This window comes from Heptranchias perlo, chromosome 32, assembly GCF_035084215.1.
Source record: "Heptranchias perlo isolate sHepPer1 chromosome 32, sHepPer1.hap1, whole genome shotgun sequence".
In the NCBI taxonomy this organism is placed as follows: domain Eukaryota; kingdom Metazoa; phylum Chordata; class Chondrichthyes; order Hexanchiformes; family Hexanchidae; genus Heptranchias; species Heptranchias perlo.
In genome coordinates this window covers 26029600-26052503 of record NC_090356.1, presented here as the reverse complement: position 1 = coordinate 26052503, position 22904 = coordinate 26029600, and positions in this window count along the sequence as shown.

Genomic DNA, 22904 nt, shown 5'->3' with positions numbered 1-22904 from the left:
CCTACCCCGGGGACTTGAGTACATGATCTAGGCTGACACTCCACTGCAATACTGAGGGAGTGCTACACTGTCGGAGGTGCCGTCTTTCAGATGAGACGTAAAACCGAGGCTCTGCCTGCCCTCTCTGGTGGACGTAAAAGATCCCACTGCACTATTTCGAAGAAGAGCAAGGGAGTTCTTCCCAGTGTGGAACTCTCTCTCACAAAAAAACGTAGATGTTAGCTCAATAATCCTGGTCAATATTTATCCCTCAACCAACACCTAAAAACAGATTATTTGGTCATTATTATTTGTTGTGTGCAAACTGGATGCTGCATTTCCTGCATTACAACAGTGACTACACTTCAAAAGTACTTTATTGGCTGTAAAGTGCTTTGGGAAGTTATGAAAGGCGCTATATAAATGCAAGTCTAACCCTCTGTTCAGACTGGCATATGAAGAATGGTCAATTGGTGGGTGATCTATTAGAGTGCTGCAAACATCCATCAAAGTAGATAATGAGGGGATATTTCTTACATACACATAAATTTTGCAAAGATTCATATGTTGAAAACTGCAGAACTCAATAGAGTGGATGCGGCCTAAAATGTCGGTGAGGCATGAGGCTAATCTTCTTTGTTCAAAATGTGTGTGTTCTCCAGCTGAGCATCGCGGTCCTCAACCCCATCATGTGAATATCTCGATGTTAATTTAAATCAATTTCAGTCCTGATTAAGGACCATTGCTACTTTGTTGGTTGATTAACACTGGGCTGCACTGAGAGGGCCAGGCCTGTTCCTCAGTGTCTGTGCATTTACAATTGCTTGAACAATTATACAAAGAGTTTCTTTAAAGCATTTTTTGTTTTGATTAAAAAGTGCAGCAGTCAGTGTGGTACTGAGAAAACTAGGCCAGGCAGGAGCCAGGTTCTATGCTGAATTAGAGGAGCTCAACCAGGACAGTGGTTGAGGTCTAACAGCTGACCTTAGCGCCACAAGGTTAAGGAGCGCAAATAAATCAACAGGAGTTCCTGCTCCCGACAGACACCCAGTGACTCCGGCTGGAAGGTGCGTGTGTGTGTGGCTACCAGCTGAGGGCAGGATTGAGTTTGGTTGTGATGCCCTCCATGTTGAATAGTTGACACTTGATGTCAAGGCTCACACATTCGGAATGGCTAGTTAGGTGAGGTAAGCAAGCTGGTGAGAATGGAAAAGAGAGAAAGAACTTGCATTTATATCGCCTTTCCACGATCACAAGACGCCCCAAAGCGCTTTACAGCCAATGAGTGTACTTTTGGAAGTATAGTCACTGTTGTAATGTAGTCAATGCAGCAGCCAAAGTGCGCACAGCAAGGTCTCAGAAACAGCAATGTGACATTGAACAGATAACCCGTTTTTAGGTGTTATTTGAGGGATAAATATTGGTCAGGACACCTGGGAGAACTCCCCTGCTCTTCTTCAAAATAGTGCCTTGGGATCTTTTACATCCACCTGAGATGGCAGAAGGGACCTCAGTTTAATGTCTCATCTGAAAGACAGCACCTCCAACAATGTAGCACACCCTCAGAGTGTGAGCTGTGATTTTATGCTCAAGTGCCTGGAGTGGGACTTGAACCCACAATCTTCTTGATTCAGAGGCAATAGTGCTATCACTAAGCCACAGTTGACATCAGCAAGAGTCAGCAGGGTAGATGTTCCTGTATCTGGGTGCAGCAAGTCGAGGAAAATCAGACAGGGGAATTGCACACCTGAGAGGGAACCTGTCCTATTTTATGTCCTCCCCATCCAATTTTCCTCTACTCACTGTGTCCAGGAGACCCGATGTGCCCATGCACAGGGGCTGGGGTACCTCTGCCCCAGTATTCTCATAAGAGGGGGGGGAAGAAAATGATAGACAAAAATAAAAAGTTCTTTGAAAGCAGGAAACAATAGCGATATAATGCTACCTGTCACTCCTCAGCTTTTTAGGGGATCATTATGAATTGATGCTTCAGGCAAGGATCTCCTCCCACTGGGTACATGCTTCCCAAGTTTGTTTACCCATTATGGCTGTAAAATCATAAGAAACATGTGCCCAAATTCCCAATACGTACCACTCGGTACCAGGAACATGAAGACAAAGGTAAGAACTTGTCGTCAGTTCTTACCTTTCAAGTGAGCATTTAAAATAAGCTCAGAACACAATTTGGTGATATTGGTCTAGTCGGTTGGCATATTCAGGATGGCATAATAAACGTCAGGTGCCAAACAGCAGAGACATTCAACTTCTGAAGTCACGGGAAATGAGGATATTAGACAGACAAATTGATACTCTCAGCTCTATAAGGTGGTGCTGGATCTACCTCAAACATCCAACAACTGACTGACATTTGAAGAATGCTTGATTCCTAAAATTGGAGTGTCTATTCATATAAAAATAAAGGACTGGAGCAGATTTTGTGTTCTGCCATCCAGCTGTCCCACTCGCCTGGAAACTAAGGACGGCTTTAACCAGCAGCTCTTTTCCTCTTCCTAACAACTCTTGTGCTCTTAAGTTCTCGGCATTTACTAATACTGAGTAAAAACAAAAAACTCTGACAGCTCGCGATAAAAATATCAAAGTATCCGTACTCTCGTGTGGTTTCGTGGATCAAATAGGTGGAGAACGGGCAACATTGAGCTTCAATTTAAAAGCCTGTAGGTTGTCAGGGTAACGGAGAGGAAGGTGTTATGGTGCAAAGAGGGGTAGATTTTTAACTTACATAGAATTACATAGAACGTACAGCACAAAAACAGGCCATTCAGCCTATCAGGTCTGTGCTGGTGTTTGTGCTCCACACGGGCCTCCTCCCTCCCTACTTCATCTAACCCTAGAAACTGACCCTTCTATTCCTTTCTCCCTCATGTGTTTAACTAGCTACCCCTTAAATGCATCTATGCTAGTCACCTCAACTACTCCTTGTGGCAGCGAGTTCCACATTCTAACCACTCTCTGGGTAAAGAAGTTTCTCCTGAATTCCCTATTGGATTTATTGGTGACTATCTTATATTTATGACCCCTAGTTCTGGTCTCCCCCTCAAGTGGAAACATCTTCTCCACGTCTACCCTATCAAAACCTTTCAGAATCTTAAAGACATCTATCAGGTCACCCCTCAGTCTTCTCTTTTCTAGAGAAAAGAGCCCCAGCCTGCTCAATCTTTCCTGATAGGTATAACCTCTTGGTTCTGGTATCATCCTAGTAAATCTTTTGCCAACTGGGTGTAAAACTGGCATTGACTACAGAATGGAAATGGAAATTGGTGTTCTAAGCTGGATAGCCCAGTGAATGAAGGATAGAATACTAGAGCCTGGTCTTCAGTTGGTTCCAAGCCTTTATTCACACAGCTCCACATCACATGTACACCACACCCGAGATCAGCTCTCTTATAAATGGATATGAGAGAGTGCCCAATTGATACCCACCACCTGAATACAATTAACACTAATTGATATAAATCACATGGATACAATTAACAGATTCCCTTCTCTCTCTTTAAATAAAAAAAATCACACTTTATATAAATAATACAAACAAAAATTTCAAAAATCAAAAACTTCCATACTCTGTACAACTTATACTATTCAAAGCATTATATTGTGAGGCGACCCTTCTCCAGGACCCCTAATAATTTCTTCATACATATTTCTTTTAGTAAAACAATCTGATGGCTTGACTTCACCCATTTAATTTTAGAGATTTCGGCCGCTAAATTGGGCCGTGTGGCACCGGTTGTTTTGGCGCTACACGGCCTCTCTGACGTCCAAAATGGCGTCTTAGATGCGCACGCACATTTCCAGCGTGACGTGCGCCAGGCGCCATCTTGGTATAGGAGTTAGTGAAGGCGCAGATAACAAACGCTGGAATCAAGTAAAGTAGGGAGAAAATAGCTTCAATCAGTGTGCAACGCTGATTTAAAGCGATAGACACCATTTTGTGTCTTAAAGCTCAACTCAACGCACAGTCTTAACCCCGACCATCTGAATGTGTCTTGGAGTGCCTGGAGAACCCACCACTGGCGCTATTTAAAGGGACCATGCAGGATTTACAAATTAGCGGCTGGATTATTGCTTCTGGCTGCCGAGACATTTGTAACTGTTTTTGGAGGTCTCCTATACTTGAATACTAGGACTAGGGGGCATAGCCTAGCATTTAAAGCCAGGACGTGCAGGAATGAAGTTAGGAAATGCTTCTACACGCAAAGGTTGTGAGAAGTTTGGGAAGCTCTTCTGCAAACGGCAGTTGATGCTAGCTCAATTGTGAATTCTAAATCTGAGATTGATAGATTTCTGTGAACCTAGGTTATTAAGGGATATGGGGCTAAGGCGGGTATATGGAGTTAGGTCACAGGTCCGCCATGATCTCATTGAATGGCGGAACAGATTCGAGGGGCTGAATGCCACTGCCACTTGTTGCTACTGATAGGCGCTACCTTCTCCTCCAAGAAAGCGGGACATGTGTCTGGGCGATGTGCCTGTCATGGTTGAATAGCTGCCAGTGTGTGGCCTGTGAGTTGTGGGTCAGCGGCTTGCAACAGTGGTAATGTGTGAGGGTGAGAGGAAGCATCTGATTGGAAGAGTTGAGTTCTGATGGAAAGAGTTTGTTGGTAGGTGGGTGTTGGAGGATTGGATGCGGCTAGTGGTGCAGTTGGTAGGAGATGCCACTTGTCAGTTGACCTCACTCACCTTGACCACTCATGTCAAAGCATTGAACTTCTTCCTATACTGCATCCATGTTCATGATGCTGTGCGCCTAGAATTGACTTCATCCCCCCGCTGCCTCCCACTGCCTTTTGGGTGTATGTCCGGAGGGCCTCTTGTTCCCCCCACCACCCGCGGATATAGGATGTCCCTCCTTCTGTCCACCTCTTGCACCAAGGCCTCTGGTGCATCAGCAGAGAGCCTTGGTGCATGGACTCTCAGATCGGCAGATTGGTGAGGTCTGGCATGAAGATTGGAGGATGTGGGATTTAGTGGTGCGCAACCTTTATTCAAGCATAACTCATCAGTATGTAAACATAGGGATGGGACCTGAATCTGTGCTTTACGTGTACGATGTCTGATCTCTGTTCAGATTTCGAGCAGACAGCAGGCTGTTATATTCAGCAAATAACAAGTACCATCTACCTTTAAGAGATTGCTAACAGACAGCCTGCCTTTAATAGATTGGAGCTCCCCCTGCTGGTGGAAAGTGTGAATTGCATGGAATCCTCGTTCAACGTTGATTTCCAACGCAGATTGCAGGTGAGTCCTCAGGCCTGACGAAAATCTCGTCCTGCCTGCGCGGGGACCATTGGGTAATAGCGAATCATGCTACTCCTGCCCAAAAACAGGCTCTATCCAATTTTCCCCCTTCCTTTCTCTCCAGCATTTGTTTCAAGCCAGCAAGGTCAATCCATAATCTTTCCTCACTCACATTTTTCATGGAGTGTACATTATCCTACAATGAATGATTGTCTACATAACATTCAATGGGTATACTATCTTCAGTACTCCCATTGTACAGGATGTCACTCAAAATATTTGCCAAATAGAATCCCATATCCACTGTGTCGACAAGAGCCAGTGTTTCAGCAGCTAGAGTACTTTTGACAACCCTTTTTATTTTCTTAGCCCCAATCTAAAGGACAACATTTCTCATTCTCACCCATAAGAAACACAATGAAACCAGCTGCACTAGAATACCCACCAGGAAGATTAGCATGTGAAGCATTGCTAAAGATCACTAGCTTCATTTTCTTTGGGTCACCTAAGGATGGGAACTTAAGTACGCATTTATCTATATTTAATTTTTTGTAATGTATTGTTTGCCCTTAAAACATTCTCTACTACGGAGTGTTTCATTGAAGTACTTAACTCTTCTTTTTCATTCATGAGATGTGGGCATCGCTGGCGAGGCCAGTATTTATTGCCCATCCCTAATTGCCCTTGAGAAGGTGGTGGTGAGCCGCCTTCTTGAGCCGCTGCAGTCCGTGTGGTGAAGGTTCTCCCACAGTGCTATTAGGTAGGGAGTTCCAGGATTTTGACCCAGCAATGATGAAGGAATGGTGATATATTTCTAAATCAGGATGATATGTGACTTGGAGGGGAACGTGCAGGTGGTGTTGTTCCCATGTGCCTGCTGCTCTTGTCCTTCTTGGTGGTAGGGGTCGTGGGATTGGGAGGTGCTTTTGAAGAAGCCTTGGCGAGTTGTTGCAGTGCATCTAGTAGAAGGTACATGCTGCAGCCACAGTGCGCCAGTGGTGAAGGGAGTGAATGTTTAGGGTGGTGGATGGGGTGCCAATCAACCGGGCTGCTTTGCCCTGGATGGTGTCGAGCTTCTTGAGTGTTGTTGGAGCTGCACTCATCCAGGCAAGTGCAGAGTATTCCATCACACTCCTGACTTGTGCCTTGTAGATGGTGGAAAGGCTTTGAGGAGTCAGGAGGTGAGTCACTCACTGCAGAATACCCAACCTCTGATCTGCTCTTGTAGCTGCAATATTTATGTGGCTGGTCCAGTTAAGTTTCTGGTCAATAGTGATCCCCAGGATTTTGATTGTGGGGGATTCGGTGATGGTAATGCCATTGAATGTCAAGGGGAGGTGGTTAAACTCTCTCTTGTTGGAGATGGTCATTGCCTGGGACTTGTCCGGCGTGAATGTTACTTGCCACTTATCAGCCCAAGCCTGGATGTTGTCCAGGTCTTGCTGCATGCGGGCATGGACTGGTTCATTATCTGAGGGGCTGCGAATGGAACTGAACACTGTGCAATCAGTGTGCGTCTCCAACACATCAAAACTAGCATCTGGTCTAGTTTGAGTGCACAACCAGTTCAACTGACCAATCAAGCTTCATAATTGCTCTGTGTTTTCTTTAGATATAACATCACCTTTCTATGATGATCCAGTACGATTCACCGTGGTGAGAGTAACACTCTCATGAATATGTTGCCAAAAGAGCCAAAAAGGTTTTTAAGATTACCTTTCCAGCAGTGGGAGAATCCACTCGAACGTCTGTATCACCCAGTTTCTCTTTAAAACCCCTAGCTACCAACCTCGCTTTATCCTTGAAAGTCCCATCTGCAAGGACTTTTTCAGTACAAACCCATCTATGTGACAAAGCTGGTTGACCCTTATCTGTTACCTCAGAATAAACTCCAAATTCTTTCCAACGATCTAACTCTCTTTGTTTTGCCTCTCTTACTCGTTTATCCTCAAGTTTAAAACTTTACGATCATGAGGACTCCTGCTCTTAGTTCTGTTACGTGACTGTTCTGTAGTCTTTGTTTCATTGTCTGACCTAGTCAAGCTACGTCTGCTACGTCCACTTCTATGTCTGTAGGAACTACTACTGTAAGATCTCCCACTTTCACCTCTACTTCGCAATTGTTTTCTGACATGAGATTCCGGACTCCCTATCACTACTTGTACTCTGCTTTCGTACTCTCCACTCTTTTACCCCATTCAGCCAGTTCATGGACCTCGCTTCATGGCCATCATCCTGAACACTGAACCAAAATTTAAACCTACCAGTAGCTTTGCTTGCACGTCCCAAAATTGTTGCATCCCTCCATTCATTAGTCCCGTCTGGAACGTATGTCACCCATGTACTCACTTTGGGTAATTGTTCTGTGGATGTGATAGCTCTGTCATGTGTTCCTTGATCACTGACATTACCAGCCCTTGATCTACCTCAGTCTGTTCCTCAAGAACTTCATCAAAAAAATCATGAACATCTAGGTACAAGGTGCCTTGTTTACTTCTATAAAATGCTCAGAGTCCGAGATTTTATAATTAATTCCAATTAATCATGAGGAATGAACCTTAACAGTTCGATTACCAAGTTGGAGAATTACTGTCTTACCATCATGACCCATTACCTTACCAGGGCCTTTCCATTCCCCATGACCCTCTCTTTTATAGTATACCAAATCTCCTGAATTGAACTCTGTCTCAGATGGTCTAATACGATGCCTCAGTGCTCTACAAATTTTCTCTGATACTTCAGCCTTGATAAAAGCCTGGCTCCCTGCAGGCACAGCATTTAAATGCTCAGAAAAATTGCCATTAATTGTAGTATCTTCTAGAGCAGGAGGACTATCACAAAGAACAGGAGGTAATTTGGGATTGGGCCCATTGACTAGTTGGTAAGGACTCTATCCTCCAACCACCTGAAGAGAATTCTTTGCATGAACTGCCCATGCGAGGGCAGTTGACAATTTACACTCTGTGTGATCAGCCAAAATTTTATGCACCATGCTATCAATCACAGCATGATTCCTTTCACAAAGATCATCGCTAAAAGGGCTCTCAGCTGCTGTATTCATGAAAACTATATTCATATTCTCACACATATCTCTTAACTCTGTGATAGTGAATTCACCTCCATTATCGGTCAAAAACTTTGCTGGTGTCCCAAGTCCAGTCCCTATCCATTTTTCCATAATTTTATCTAGAATAATCTTCTTCTCCTTACTATATATTAGTGTAGAAATACTAAATCTCGTAGTCAGGTCAATAAAATGTAAGATGAAAACATTTCTGTCTTTGTCCCATACCTTTAGATCCATGGCAACTACCTCGCTAAAGTCACGTGCTAACGGAACACTTACAATGGGACATAGGGGCATCCATCTATACCTCTTACAGGATTCACAGTTCTCACTAATCTCTTCTATGAGCCCCATATATTCCTCGTCAACTACACCTGCATCTTTTAGCAGGATTTTTAAACATTGACAACTAGGGTGGCCAAATTGCCTATGTAACTTTAAGACAATTTGCTTTTTTTTTCTCTTATCCTTATCGCTTGATGCCATTAATACTTGTCTCACACGCTGATGAGAAACATCAAGTTTTATTAAGGGGATACAATAATGCCCTGATTGGGTAAACAGCAAATCAACCGATTTCCAAAATATGATTGCCTCATCGTGATCCATGTCAAGTTTCATTTTTGTCTTTTTTATGGAAGGTTTACCCAAAAGCATAGGTATGGCACTAGAGACTACATCCGTACTTATAAAATGGCTAACTCTGGTTATCCTATCTCTTGAGTGACCTCAAGATGTTGTCATCTCCAAACCTAAAACATGTGGAACTTTTATATTCCTTAACCGTGCAATTATCCTCACTACTTGGTGAATCAAGATAACATTTTAACCAATCTACCCCGCACACAGTTGAAGTACATGCATTATCTAACACCGTACAATTAAAGGAATCCGCGACTAATACATTCATCACAGGATTAAAACTTCTCATGACCAGTATAATTTGTCCATATTCATCATTACCTTCATCCTCTTCCTCATTATCTTTATCCTCTTCCTCAGAACTACTTTCTTCTTGCATCATTTCAAAGACCCTGCATTTTCGCTCTGGGCAATTTGCCTCATTATGATATTTAGTAGCACATCTAAAGCATCTCCTGATTTTTCCTCGGGCATTCCTGGGATTCATTCATCTATTATTACTGTCACAATTTTGTCTTCTGTTGATATGACTGGATTTGCTGTACCTGTTTTCATCGCCAATCTGGCTGTCTTTAATCCTTCCGTCATATCAATGCCTACATCCAGTCTCTTGAAAATTTTGAAACCTGGTCTGGTGCCTACATTTAGTATCTGGAACACTTTGAAACCTGGTAGCCATCGAATCTTCTATTCTTTGTGTCACTGCGGAAGACCTCATTTGTTCCATGAAGGCTGAAGGGAATGACTGTTTCCCCTGGAATTTCTTTAAGGGAGCAGACATTTGATCCAACGGAGTCTACTTTTCCGAAAACTGGACACCAGTTAGGACCAGTTGCCTGTCCATATGAGACACCTTAGCACAATCTAGTAATTTAAACAATAGTACCGAGTCAGGGATTCCCAATTGGAACTTTGTCAACCTTTTGTACAATTTGTTAAAGTCCATGATATACTCCTCCATTGAATGACTGTCCGTTTTCCGAAATCTATCAAATGCTGACCAGGCCTCATAGGCACTTAACAGGTTATCTTTCTTGTAGATTTGATCCAGAAATTCTATTAGAAAGGTAAAACCTTCATCATTATCCAAAAGATCTGCATCCATCTCAGAAAATACCTTACTTCAGATTTTACTTTGTTCAGGAAGCGACAACTCCAAGGCCATGCCTTGTTTTCTCTTTGGCAGAGTGGTAACCCGTATCCGCAAATCAACCTCATTCTTCCATTGGTCATATGGTTCAAACTACGAGAACATCGGAGGAAAATCATAGCTCAGTGATTTAAAGTTGCTTTCAGCCATTTTCGACAATGGCCACTAGGCTTTCAAGTTTTGTTTTAAGTCCAATAAAAAATCGCAATTTTTTTTATATTCGTTCATGGGATGTGGGCGTCGCTGGTGAGGCCGGCATTTATTGCCCATCCCTAATTGCCCTTGAGAAGGTGATGGTGAGCCGCCTTCTTGAACCGCTGCAGTCCGTGTGGTGAAGGATCTCCTACAGTGCTGTTAGGAAGGGAGTTCCAGGATTTTGACCCAGCGACGATGAAGGAACGGCAACATATTTCCAAGTCGGGATGGTGTGTGACTTGGAGGGGAACGTGTAGGTGGTGTTGTTCCCATGTGCCTGCTGCTCTTGTCCTTCTAGGTGGTAGAGGTCGCGGGTTTGGGAGGTGCTGGTCGAAGAAGCCTTGGCGAGTTGCTGCAGTGCATCCTGTGGATGGTACACACTGCAACCACTGTGCGCCGGTGGTGAAGGGAGTGAATGTTTAGGGTGGTGGATGGGGTGCCAATCAACCGTGCTGCTTTGTCCTGGATGGTGTCGAGCTTCTTGAGTGTTGTTGGAGCTGCACTCATACAGGCAAGTGGAGAGTATTCCATCACACTCCTGACTTGTGCCTTGTAGATGATGGAAAGGCTTTGGGGAGTCAGGAGGTGAGTCACTCGCCGCAGAATACCCAGCCTCTGACCTGCTCTTGTAGCCACGGTATTTATATGGCTGTTCCAGTAAGTTTCTGGTCAATGGTGACCCCCAGGATGTTGGTGGTGGGGGATTAAGCGATGGTAAAGCCGTTGAATGTCAAGGGGAGGTGGTTAGACTCTCTCTTGTTGGAGATGGTCATTGCCTGGGACTTGTCTGGCATGAATGTTACTTGCCACTTATGAGCCCAATCCTGGATGTTGTCCAGATCTTGCTGCATGTGGGCTCGGACTGCTTCATTATTTGAGGGGATATGAACGGAACTGAACACTGTGCAATCATCAGCAAACATCCCCATTTCTGACCTTATGATGGAAGGAAGGTCATTGATGAAGCAGCTGAAGATTGCTGGGCCTAGGACACTGCCCTGGGGAACTCCTGCAGCAATGTCCTGGGGCTGAGATGATTGGCCTCCAACAACCACCATCATCTTCCTTTGTGCTAGGTATGACTCCAGCCACTGGAGAGTTTTCCCCCTGATTCCCATTGACTTCAATTTTACTAGGGCTCCTTGGTGCCACACTCGGTCAAATGCTGCCTTGATGTCAAGGGCAGTCACTCTCACCTTACCTCTGGAATTCAGCTCTTTTGTCCATGTTTGGACCAAGGCTGTAATGAGGTCTGGAGCCGAGTGGTCCTGGTGGAACCCAAACTGAGCATCGGTGAGCAGGTTATTGGTGAGTAAGTGCCGCTTGATAGCACTGTCGACGACACCTTCCATCACTTTGCTGATGATTGAGAGTAGACTGATGGGGCGGTAATTGGCCGGATTGGATTTGTCCTGCTTTTTGTGGACAGGAGATACCTGGGCAATTTTCCACATTGTCGGGTAGATGCCAGTGTTGTAGCTGTACTGGAACAGTTTGGCTAGAGGCACGGCTAGTTCTGGAGCACAAGCCTTCAGCACTACAGCTGGGATGTTGTCGGGGCCCATAGCCTTTGCTGTATCCAGTGCACTCAGCCGTTTCTTAATATCACGTGGAGTGAATCGAATTGGCTGAAGACCGGCTTCTGTGATGGTGGGGATATCGGGAGGAGGCCGAGATGGATCATCCACTCGGCACTTCTGGCTGAAGATGGTTGCAAACGCTTCAGCCTTGTCTTTTGCACTCACGTGCTGGACTCCGCCGTCATTGAGGATGGGGATGTTTGCAGAGCCTCCTCCTCCCGTTAGTTGTTTAATGTCCACCACCATTCACAACTGGATGTGGCAGGACTGCAGAGCTTTGATCTGATCCATTGATTGTGGAATCGCTTAGCTCTGTCTATAGCATGTTGCTTCCGCTGTTTAGCATGCATGTAGTCCTGTGTTGTAGCTTCATCAGGTTGGCACCTCATTTTTAGGTACGTCTTGTGCTGCTCCTGGCATGCTCTTCTGCACCCCTCATTGAACCAGGGTTGATCCCCTGGCTTGTTGGTAATGGTAGAGTGAGGAATATGCCGGGCCATGAGGTTACAGATTGTGCTGGAATACAATTCTGCTGCTGCTGATGGTCCACAGTGCCTCATGGATGTCCAGTTTTGAGCTGCTAGATCTTTTCTGAATCTATCCCATTTAGCACGCTGGTAGTGCCACACAGCACATTGGATGGTGCCCTCAGTGCGAAGATGGGAATTCGTCTCCACGAGGACTGTGCGGTGGTCACTCCTACCAATACTGTCATGTTCAGATGCATTTGCGACAGGTAGATTGGTGAGGACAAGGTCAAGTAAGTTTTTCCCTCGTGTTGGTTCGCTCACCACCTGCCGCAGGCCCAGTCTGGCAGCTATTTCCTTCAGGACTCGGCCAGCTCGGTCAGTAGTGGTGCTACCGAGCCACTCTTGGTGATGGACATTGAAGTCCCCCACCCAGAGTACATTCTGTGCCCTTGCTACCCTCAGTGCTTCCTCCAAGTGGTGTTCAACATGGAGGGGGACTGATTCATCAGCTGAGGGAGGGTGGTAGGTGGTAATCAGCAGGAGGTTTCCTTGCCCATGTTTGACCTCCACTTTTCCAATCTCCACTTTTAGGTAACCATCCTCTGCTACCATGTTCCAAGCTGGATAACCCGGTCGTGACTGATAGAACACTAGAGCCTGGTCTTCAGTTGCTTCAAAGTCTTTATTCACCGAGCTCCACATTACACACACACCACACCCTAGATCAGCTCTCATAAATGAATACGAGAGTTCCCAATTGATACGCACCACCTGAATACAATTAACACTAATTGATATAAATCACATGGATACAATTAACAATCAGGCCTTCGATTCATAATGCCAGTTTTATACCCATGTGACGAATTGAAAATTTACCCCTTGATCTTAACACAGTAAGGATGCAGGGTGGAGGAATCGAGCCAGTGATAGTATGTTTGCAGCTTAGGAAGAACAAGAGAAGAAAATCTCCTGGGACAATGTTCTGAAAACTATTAATAAAATAAAGTTGAGAAAAGTTGTGAGAAAAGATAGTGATTTTAAAGCCTGGAGGTGAGAACAATATTTGCAGCTGGCCCAGTTCTGGTTCACTTTGAATTCTAATATTTTGACTCTATCATGTAATGGTAAGTTTAAGAGAGTGTGACAAGCTTTGTATCCTGTCCAGCAGTGAGAGAAATGCTAGGTGTTTTCCTTAACAGATGAGATCTCCTTGAAAGAGTGATTGGACTGTCAAACAAGCCATGTTGTTTACTCTCTATATCAGAGCAGATCTACGTGTGATTGATGTGAACCAATTTGTATATACAACCTCAGGTAATCTTATGGCCTAATTCAACCCAAATAGTATACAGCTCTCATTCAGACTCCGAATAATGCATCATCTCAGTACTCTTGAGGTATCATCCCATAAATAAAATAATTAGCATTCACTAGATGGTGCTATTATCTTTCCCTTAGTAATGAAATTAAGCACTTTAACTTATCCCCTTTATAATAAATAATGATCTAGTCTAGTGATGGTATTTTGAATATTCTCAGTGCTATTTTTAATGTATTCTGTATTCATTGAGTGAAGGTGCAAGTGACTGCATCAAACACTCACAGCTCGTGTATTGCACAGGCTACACACTGTTCAACTCTTTCCAGACTGTGCCTTATTAATCCCAAGCAAACACCTACTGTACCATCGCTGTAGTGTTTTTCCCCACAGTATCTGACATTGTGACCTCTCTGAATGAAATTAGCCAGTTTGTCTCAATCAATGCTAAATAATGAGCGATTTGGAATCATAGGATAGTCACTGCTGGGAATTGGGTTGAGGTCGTCCAAGCTAATTTATCTGAGGTCATTTAGCAGTTAACCAGAAAGAAGCAACTTCATTCCACCTTTCTAGGCCAGATCTGACCCCAAACTCCACAGGTGAATCTGTTTTAAACCCCATGTAAGCCATTGACTACTCAGATGGAACAAGATTTCAACTATACGTAATGTCATCAGGTTTGTGCATCAGGGCACTATCCTGTCACACTTGGAATATGATTTTGAATCCAGTCAGCAGTCTGCTCTCTGCTGGCTGTTAAACAACTCAAGTAAAAAGGCAATAGGCAGATACCAAATCCAGTTCTCATTGTACCTCAACACTGTTCCAATTTTTTCATTGGGCAATATAGAAATAGATAAACACAAGTACTAGGAAATTAAATAAAAGTGCGGTGTGTGCTGACTCTTTACATGCCATCAAGAGGGAGCTGGATCAGTTCTTGACTGGGGCAGACATCACATCATATAGAAGGTAAGTGGTTTTACAGATAACACATGGTCCATGTGATCTCCTGGACTGGTTTCGATCGCCTAAGGAGAGGAATTTTCAAGAGTATTTTTTCCCTTAATGACCCTGGCTTTTTCTCTGTTGTTTGCCTATCCCAGGAGATTATATGGCTGCGGGAGGAGGGGAGTGGGGGTTGCGGGGGGTTGCGGGGGGGTAGGAAGTGTCTAGTCCTGATGCTCCAGCAATCATTAGTGTGGGGCAGAATGGACGGACCAGCTGGTCTTTTCGTGCCCGTCATTTATGTTTGTTCATATGAATCCAAATAAACCAATTTAAGTCACTTCAGATTCGGAATCTGCTTCTAACACTCATTTCCAACTGGAACCAGTCGGTTTGATTTCCCTTTATTTAATGCCATTCTTGCATAATTTCTATGGTGGTGCAGTTCTTGTACATTTAGCATATATGACTGCGGCATGAGTTACAGTGATACAAGATTAGTCAAACTGGAATAGCAATGTTACATTCTTCAGGACCAGGTGTTGTTGGTGAAGCCCTTGGGATAAGCAGATGGTTATGTACTCACATCATACCTCTTATATCCCTCCTTCAGTGAGAGTGCTATGAAATTGGTTGTGGGGGGGGGGCAAGGAAAGTCTCCAGGAAGAGGGTCTGACTGCTTTGTACTTTTCCTTTCTCAGGTGAAGGCTGAATATCCCAGAGATTCTAATACAAGGGTGTCCGAACTTTTTTGTTTCCATGGGGTGCTTAGTTCCATATCATGGAGTCTCGTGAACTACGTATCAAACTTAAATCAGTGTTCCTTTTAATTTACATCGATCTCAATCTGCGATACTGATGGATCTCGGTGTCTTGATTAAGGATTTATCAGCCAATGAGACAACAGCGCTCTCCAAACCTCTAGGTTCATGAAATTCAAACAGAACAAAGGGACGAGCAAGAAATACAAGCACAAATGGAACAGAGTGGTCTGGGCTTCATAGGCCAGATTGCCAGGGCTCGAGAGCTGAAAGTGGCCCACGGATCGTATTTTGGATGTTCCTATACTAACTGTAGGTTCCCATTAGATGCTAAAGGATGTTAAACTGGCTCAGTTTTTTGTTTCAGCACTGGATAAATTATTTGCCAATAGCAAGGGCTTACAGTCATCAATAAGACTTACAACACCAGGTTATAGTCCAACAGCTTTATTTAAAATCACAAGCTTTCGGAGGCTTCCTCCTTCGTCACCTGACGAAGGAGGAAGCCTCCGAAAGCTTGTGATTTTAAATAAAGCTGTTGGACTATAACCTGGTGTTGTAAGACTCCTTACATTTGTCCACCCCAGTCCATCACCGGCATCTCCACATCATCAATAAGACCAACATTCCACTCTTTACAAAGGCATAATCAACACTGTTCACAAAAAATCGCAATACTTGACTAACTACATACAAATCAAATTCTAACTATTGCTTCTGTTTAAAAAATTTTGTACGGTCTAGAAATTGCAAGTCAAGTTTCTTTCACTTGAAGTTTATTGTTGGAATAATTTGGCAGCTTGGTACAGCTGGGCTACTGTGAATTTTGCACACTGCACAACACTCATCCTATTAAGAAGCTTAACTAGTGGACAGGAACAGCTGGGCAGATGTGATACGCAGAGCTAAACATTAAAGCAATTTACTCAAAAAGGAGGGAGGAGGGGAGATCACACATGGAGGTCAGTCTCCATAAGTCATAGGTCCAGTACTCATTCCTATATCATAGCAGTGACTACACTTCAAAAGTACTTGATTGTTTGTAAAGCACTTTGGAATGTCCTGAGGTCACGAAAGGTGCTATATAAAAGCAAGTTAGTTACTTTCTTTCTTATATTTATTGTCAAACAGCCAAGCACTGCCCTGTCCCTGCAGTCTCCTGTTTTCTTCACACATAAGGTATGGTAGTCATTTTTTCCACGTTCAAAGAATGCAAGGCTGAATGAACACTGCCAAGATTTGCCCCAAGGTCTCTGGCCCCAAGTCTGACCTTACAAGAGAGAAAGAAAGCCAAGCAGTTTGATTGCTTAGCTTGTCCTCCAGAAGATCATGAACAAGTGCAAGCCAGTGGGTCAACTTTATCTAAAGTTGGGCTACTATCGGGGTGCAGCATGGTACTGAGCTGCTTCATCTTAAGTTGGGCCGAGGATAGGAAGGAGAAAAAGAGGAACAAGTCGTCTTCAACTTGCCCTGCCCAAATGCCATTTCCAGTTGGTTATCACAGAGCTCCATTGGCAGTGGTCCCTCAGAAAATACCAGAACAGGCTGTCCTCCCCTTCTAGCTGGAGGAGAATGCATGGCAGAAATTATTCGGTGGAAAGAACCAAAATCCGAAACATCAGAGAATTTTCTTTTTCTGAAAGGGAGAGAAATACGAAGAAAGAAAAAAATATCCAAAAGCTGAAAAGGCTTTAAATAGATTTAAATGTCCACCACTGAAAGGATTCATATTTTTCATAGTCAGAGGAAGTAGGTACTTTAAATCCATCAATCCAGTTAATAATAGAAATACATTAATTATTCCAGTGTCTTTACCAAATATAGAAACAATAGCACTTCGCTGTTTGCTAGCAACCTCCCAGAGAGCACTGAGAGTGATAGTTCTTTGTCCTCGGCAGATGTTCAGTGTGAGACACTTTGCATGTGTAACCTCCCGTTCTCTGGTTCTGTTATATCCTCTGTTAGCTTTTCATTTTCAAAGAGTTTCGTTTAGCAAACCAGTGAATTCTAAAGTGAACAATTTAAGCCCAAACTAAAGCTTAAGATATTACATTTTATGTGTCCACAATAAAACCTGTGGAACAGAGGCTGCTCATTAGCTACTGTTATGTACAATGTGAGTGACACAGAATTGAAGCAGTGGGAGGTTTTGAATCTAAATCACCTAATCTATAAACCTGGGTTGATGAAATTCTTTCAGCAGTGGGTAGGACCTAATAGAATTACTGATATTATGGGTTGCACATTAGTATCCAGCCTGACGTGCCACAGCATTCATGATCTCTGCTCTACAGATCTGCAGTGTTGGTCATGATATTTGGGGGAGGTGCTGAGGAGATTCCCAGAGCTTCTCCGCAGGAGGGGAAGGAAAAGACGGAGGACGAGTCACCTGGAGGGAGAGGAAGAGATGGAGAACTCCCGAAAACCCCCAAGTCCGAGCAGGTCACCTGCTGGGGCCTCTTGACTGGGGAGTGGTCCTTGGCCTGATGAGATCAAAAAAAAATTACAAATAATATAAAGTGAAAAATGACTTGTACCGAACATACACTGCGAACCGTTGATTCGAAGGCTCCTGGAATTTACTGAGGAAAGAAACCTGAGATAATGAATCAAGAGGCCCCATTGTTACCATTTCAAAGGGCCTTCAGCAGTCGCACTCCCTGGGACAGCAAGCTGTTATAAGAATATGAATGGGATGATATGAATAATGTTATTGTGTTTGTCTATATACACGCTGAAAAACTTTCTATGTTTTTTCAGTGAAATCACTGCCCCTTTAAAAGTGTAATGAATGAACTTCTAATAGCTTAGTGGATAAAGTTCAGTTAAAGGCATCACCTGGTGTAATACTTAATCATTCAGACAAGGTAAAGGCATCACCTGGTATAGTATTTAACCATTCAGACCAGGTAAAGGCATCACCTGGTATAGTACTTAACCATTCAGACCAGGTAAAGGCATCACCTGGTGGGACCTAACCATTCAGACCAAAAAGTGTCACAGATTTATCCCTTGTTCTATGCTGGTTCAGCTGATTTTAGCCAGAGCTACAATTGGGCCTCTACAATTGGCTGCAGGTTAGAGAGGAGAAAATCACAGCCAGGCTTCCCACACCCAAGTGGTCACCTGGCCCAGGTGGACGTCCCGTATCCTGAGTGCTTCTCCTGCGTCATTTAAACAGCAGATGTTCATAGGACCTGATTTGTGTCATATTTGTAATTTGTTTGATTACCTTTAGGAGGCAGATGGAAACTTTACAGAAACTTCTGCCGAAAGATTAAATAAATTGGATAGAGCCCATGATGGGGTAAATCGCACACTGTCTGCGAAAGGAGCAGGTTTGACGAGGTGAATAGCCTTTTCTTGCTCCATGCCTTATGTTAAGAGCTTGAAGAAACTGGCCCATAATTAGTTGTTGACTCCTTCCAAGCAAGCATTGTAAGTAAATACTGAAACCTAATCCTTATTTATAGAAATATATCAAACCTTGCACGGAATATACCCCCTCTCCCTAGGGGTAGAGAATGGACATGTGTAAAAACGTTGGCAATTATGGATGGTTCCCTAAGTTCCATCAGGTTAAGTCTGAAAATACTTGTTGCTAACAATGGATACCAAAGTGAAAAATAATTCCATTGCCAGCACAGACATCCCTGAGCTAAAGGTTGAAGATGTATGGTCCTATTACCAGGGGATCACTGAATACTGTGTCCTTGACTGTGCTCACTTTATTTCCCAGTGCAGTGCATCATGGAGCGTATTAAAAATAAGAATGACCTAAATTACACAATGTCGATTAAGAAATGATTGCTACAGGGTTTAATCTCTGTTCTTGTTACAAAAATAGTATGGGCTAAACTGGATACAAACATTTAGCAAGCGAAATCCAGACTGATGAATTAAAGGCAAAACACTATAAATTTGCAAGGGTCTTGTTAACTTTTTTTTAAAGTAAACTTTCCATAAATATTTGATGTACTTTTTCCAATAAAATTGTCACCAGTTTCTTTTTCTACTGGTGCGACTGATTATCTCAGCTTCTGTGCAGAGTCCATGTACGTGCGGCCTCTGGAGGAAGCGAAATAAGAATTATTATCAAATTGGAGGTTGATAACAAGCCTCAAGCATATGTTTAGGAGCTACTCCACTCTTAATAGAATTCAATAGGACACTTGTAATGCCCACTATGTTGTTACTGGTGCTTTGAGAATGTTCTGAGATCATTACATCCGATTTGTTATATAGCTAAACAAATTGCTTTGCTTAAATACATAACCAGACGAAACAGGTTGAAACCAGTTGCAAACAGAATGTGGAAAGCAGAGAGGAAAAGAAATGACCTACACAACTTGCAGTCTTTGTGTTTTTGCTTCATTAATATGTCCTGATAAAAGATACTCACAGACAGAAACATTACAAGACAACATTTAAGGGATGATTCCATGATCCAGCACTCCCTATGGGAATGACACTTGCAAGGAGAGAGTTATGGGAAATCGTGGGCAACGCACCCATGGTTTCCCAAGATGCATTCCTTGTGAGTGCTTCTCCCTGCGAGATGCCCCAGATCGTAGAGTCGCCCTTTAATGATAATAATACGTTTTGAGTCAACGCATCGATTACCCAAGGCATTGTCCACAGTCAGTTGAACATAAGTTCTTATATACAAGTTGGCGATGGAGTTGGAAGATAGACTCTGGAAATACACGTCACTCGGCCACCTAGTGGTCAGGCCATGTAACTACACTGTGACAAAATAACAAAATTGAATGAGAAATGTTGACATAACAATTTATAATGGGAACTGCTGACAGAAAAACGTGACCAAAAATTCATGACAACAGGAAGTAAGGTTTGTGGGAAGTGCATGCCCTATACCAGATTATTAATAATGTATGGATTATCATCTCTATCATATTATAAAACCATCTCTGTTCTACTCAAATCCTGTCATCTTCCTTTGTTTCTTCCTTTTGACCTTTTCACTGATCGAGTAGTTAGCCTTAAAATGATACCATATGCAGTTCTGGTCTGCAGGCAGTGCAGAGAAGGACCATGAGGCTGATTTTAGTATCAGGGGCCTGAGTTACAAGGATAGACTGGAGAAACTTGGACTTCTCAGCCTAGAACGAAGGCAGCTAAGAGGTGAACTTATAAAAGTAAGTAAAAGGTACATTAAGGGTATAGAGAAAGTTAACCTGGAATATTATTCCAAATTAAACTGCAGTAGTATAACAATAGAACATGCGTTCAAACTAGGAAAAGGTAATTTTAAGACTGATATCAGGAATTTCTTCTTCATACAGAGTGATCAATGTGTGAAAAAACTTCCAGATAGAGCAGCAAAACCCTGAAATCATTTAAGAAATAATTGGATGCTACAATGTGCCGACTTTAAGATCTCTCTAGGTGGCTGAATTAAGATGGGCCGAATGGCCTTATTCGTGTATAATTATTTTGTGATCTTATAGGAAGATGACAGGAAGATGACATATTGCGCCACAAAGATCTTAGACGGTCTTTGTGGCGCAATATGTTAGTGCCTTCGGTAATTAACCAAAAGGTTGGTGGTTCGAACCCACCCAGGGACGCAAATTGCACCTTTTAACCAGGGCTGGAGCGCTTCAGCTATGAAGAGAGACTGGGAAGATTGGGTTTGTTTTCCTTGGAGCAGAGGAGGCTGAGGGGGAACATGATTGAGGTGTACAAAATTATGAGGGGCACAGATAGGATGGATACTAAGGAGCTTTTTCCCTTCGTTGAGGGTTCTATAACAAGGGGACATAGATTCAAGGTAAAAGGCGGGAGGTTTAGAGGGGATTTGAGAAAGAACTTTTTCACCCAGAGGGTGGTTGGAGTCTGGAACTCACTGTCTGAAAGGGTTGTGGAGGCAGGAAACCTCACAACATTCAAGAAGCATTTGGATGAGCACTTGAAATGCCATAGCATACAAGGCTACGGACCAAATGCTGGAATATGGGATTAGAGTAGACAGGGCTGATGGCCGGCGCGGACACGATGGGCCGAAGGGCCTCTATCCGTGCTGTATAACTCTATGACTCTATGACTCTATGACTAACATGCAAAAGCTTAACGCTTGCCTGAAATTCCTCTCCCTACTATTTTAGAACCCCATTTATTTCAAATGCGTTGATGTCACTATTAAAACAGTGGAGAGAGAAAGTGGAATGTGTTAAGCCTCCAGGGACTTGTTTCCCACAGTGCTGCCTTTTATTTCTTTGAGTTTTGATGTGTGATAACAACATACTTTCACAAACTAGAATGCTTTTTCAGCCTCCAACATTCTCTCTGATTTATATCCCCTTCTTCCCTGACGTCAGTCACTCATGGTGGGATCTGACCTCACAGCGACCAGAAGCCCTCAATCCCGGGTGGACATTGTTCTGAGTCTGGACAATGAGACCGTGACCTCTGGTGAGAAATACACATGTGCGGACATCCACACATGTGTATTTCTCACCAGAGTTCACGGGTCGTTGATCAGGAACAGGAGCCTGTGGCTGATCTATCGGCTCCAGAGGAGTGCGGAGGCTAATTGTAGCAGGTCACCTGTCTGCCGAGACTGGGAATCCAACCTGGAACGTTTTGGATCCATATGGCTCAGTGGGATGCTCAGTGGACAGTATGTTTATCAACAGAGGCATCAGTGCAGTCTATGTTTCTTACACTGTGACCAGCGACCATTTCGAATTGAGAACATTCCAGAAATTCCTCTCATTCTAACTTATAATCAGCATTACAAAGCACGGAAGATTAATTTCTGGTTTATTACGGACATGACCATTATTTTTAAAGCTGCACAAGCTTATCAGTATTGGCATATTGATTGCAGCTGGAAGGATATGTAATCTTTTATACAACCCATAATAATATATTTAGGGAATTTCCTATTGCTTATCGTCAATTAAGTGGTTTTGTTCTGTGGTAAGGTTTTGGTTTTACTCTTTTTTTTTGGCTGATAATTAATACTTTCAATTTTTTGCATCACTGTTTTATTTTATCCCTTCCCATCCCATAACCAAGAAAGATCACCAGTTTTCAACAGGGGAACAAGGAAGAGTTCTATCGTAGTCGAGGGCAGTCAATTACAGCAAGAGTTGGGGAAAGTTGGAAACACTGCAAACCTGCAGAAGAACAATTGAAAGATCAAACAATATAAAATCTTCCTGGTTGAGTGTGCGGATGAAAATCAGGTAGGAAGGGAACAAAGTACTGAAGAGACTAACCTTCAACTAGAAGCAGAGGCTGTGATTTTAACTCCCATTGTCTGGCGGGAGCTGGGTGGGAGAAGGGGTGGCGGTTAAAATGAGGGCAGCGACTTATCCCCTCTGATCTGGCTGTCTTGTCGCTGTGTCCCGATGTTAAGCTGCCCTTTTGACTGGGGAAGTGGGTCTCCTTTATATATGCAGATTGGGGTCCGATGACCGACTGTAATATTAGTCGGAGGCCTGAGCAGGGGAACAGCGATGGCTTCACCGTTCGGTCAAACCTGCCGGGAGATGGATCAT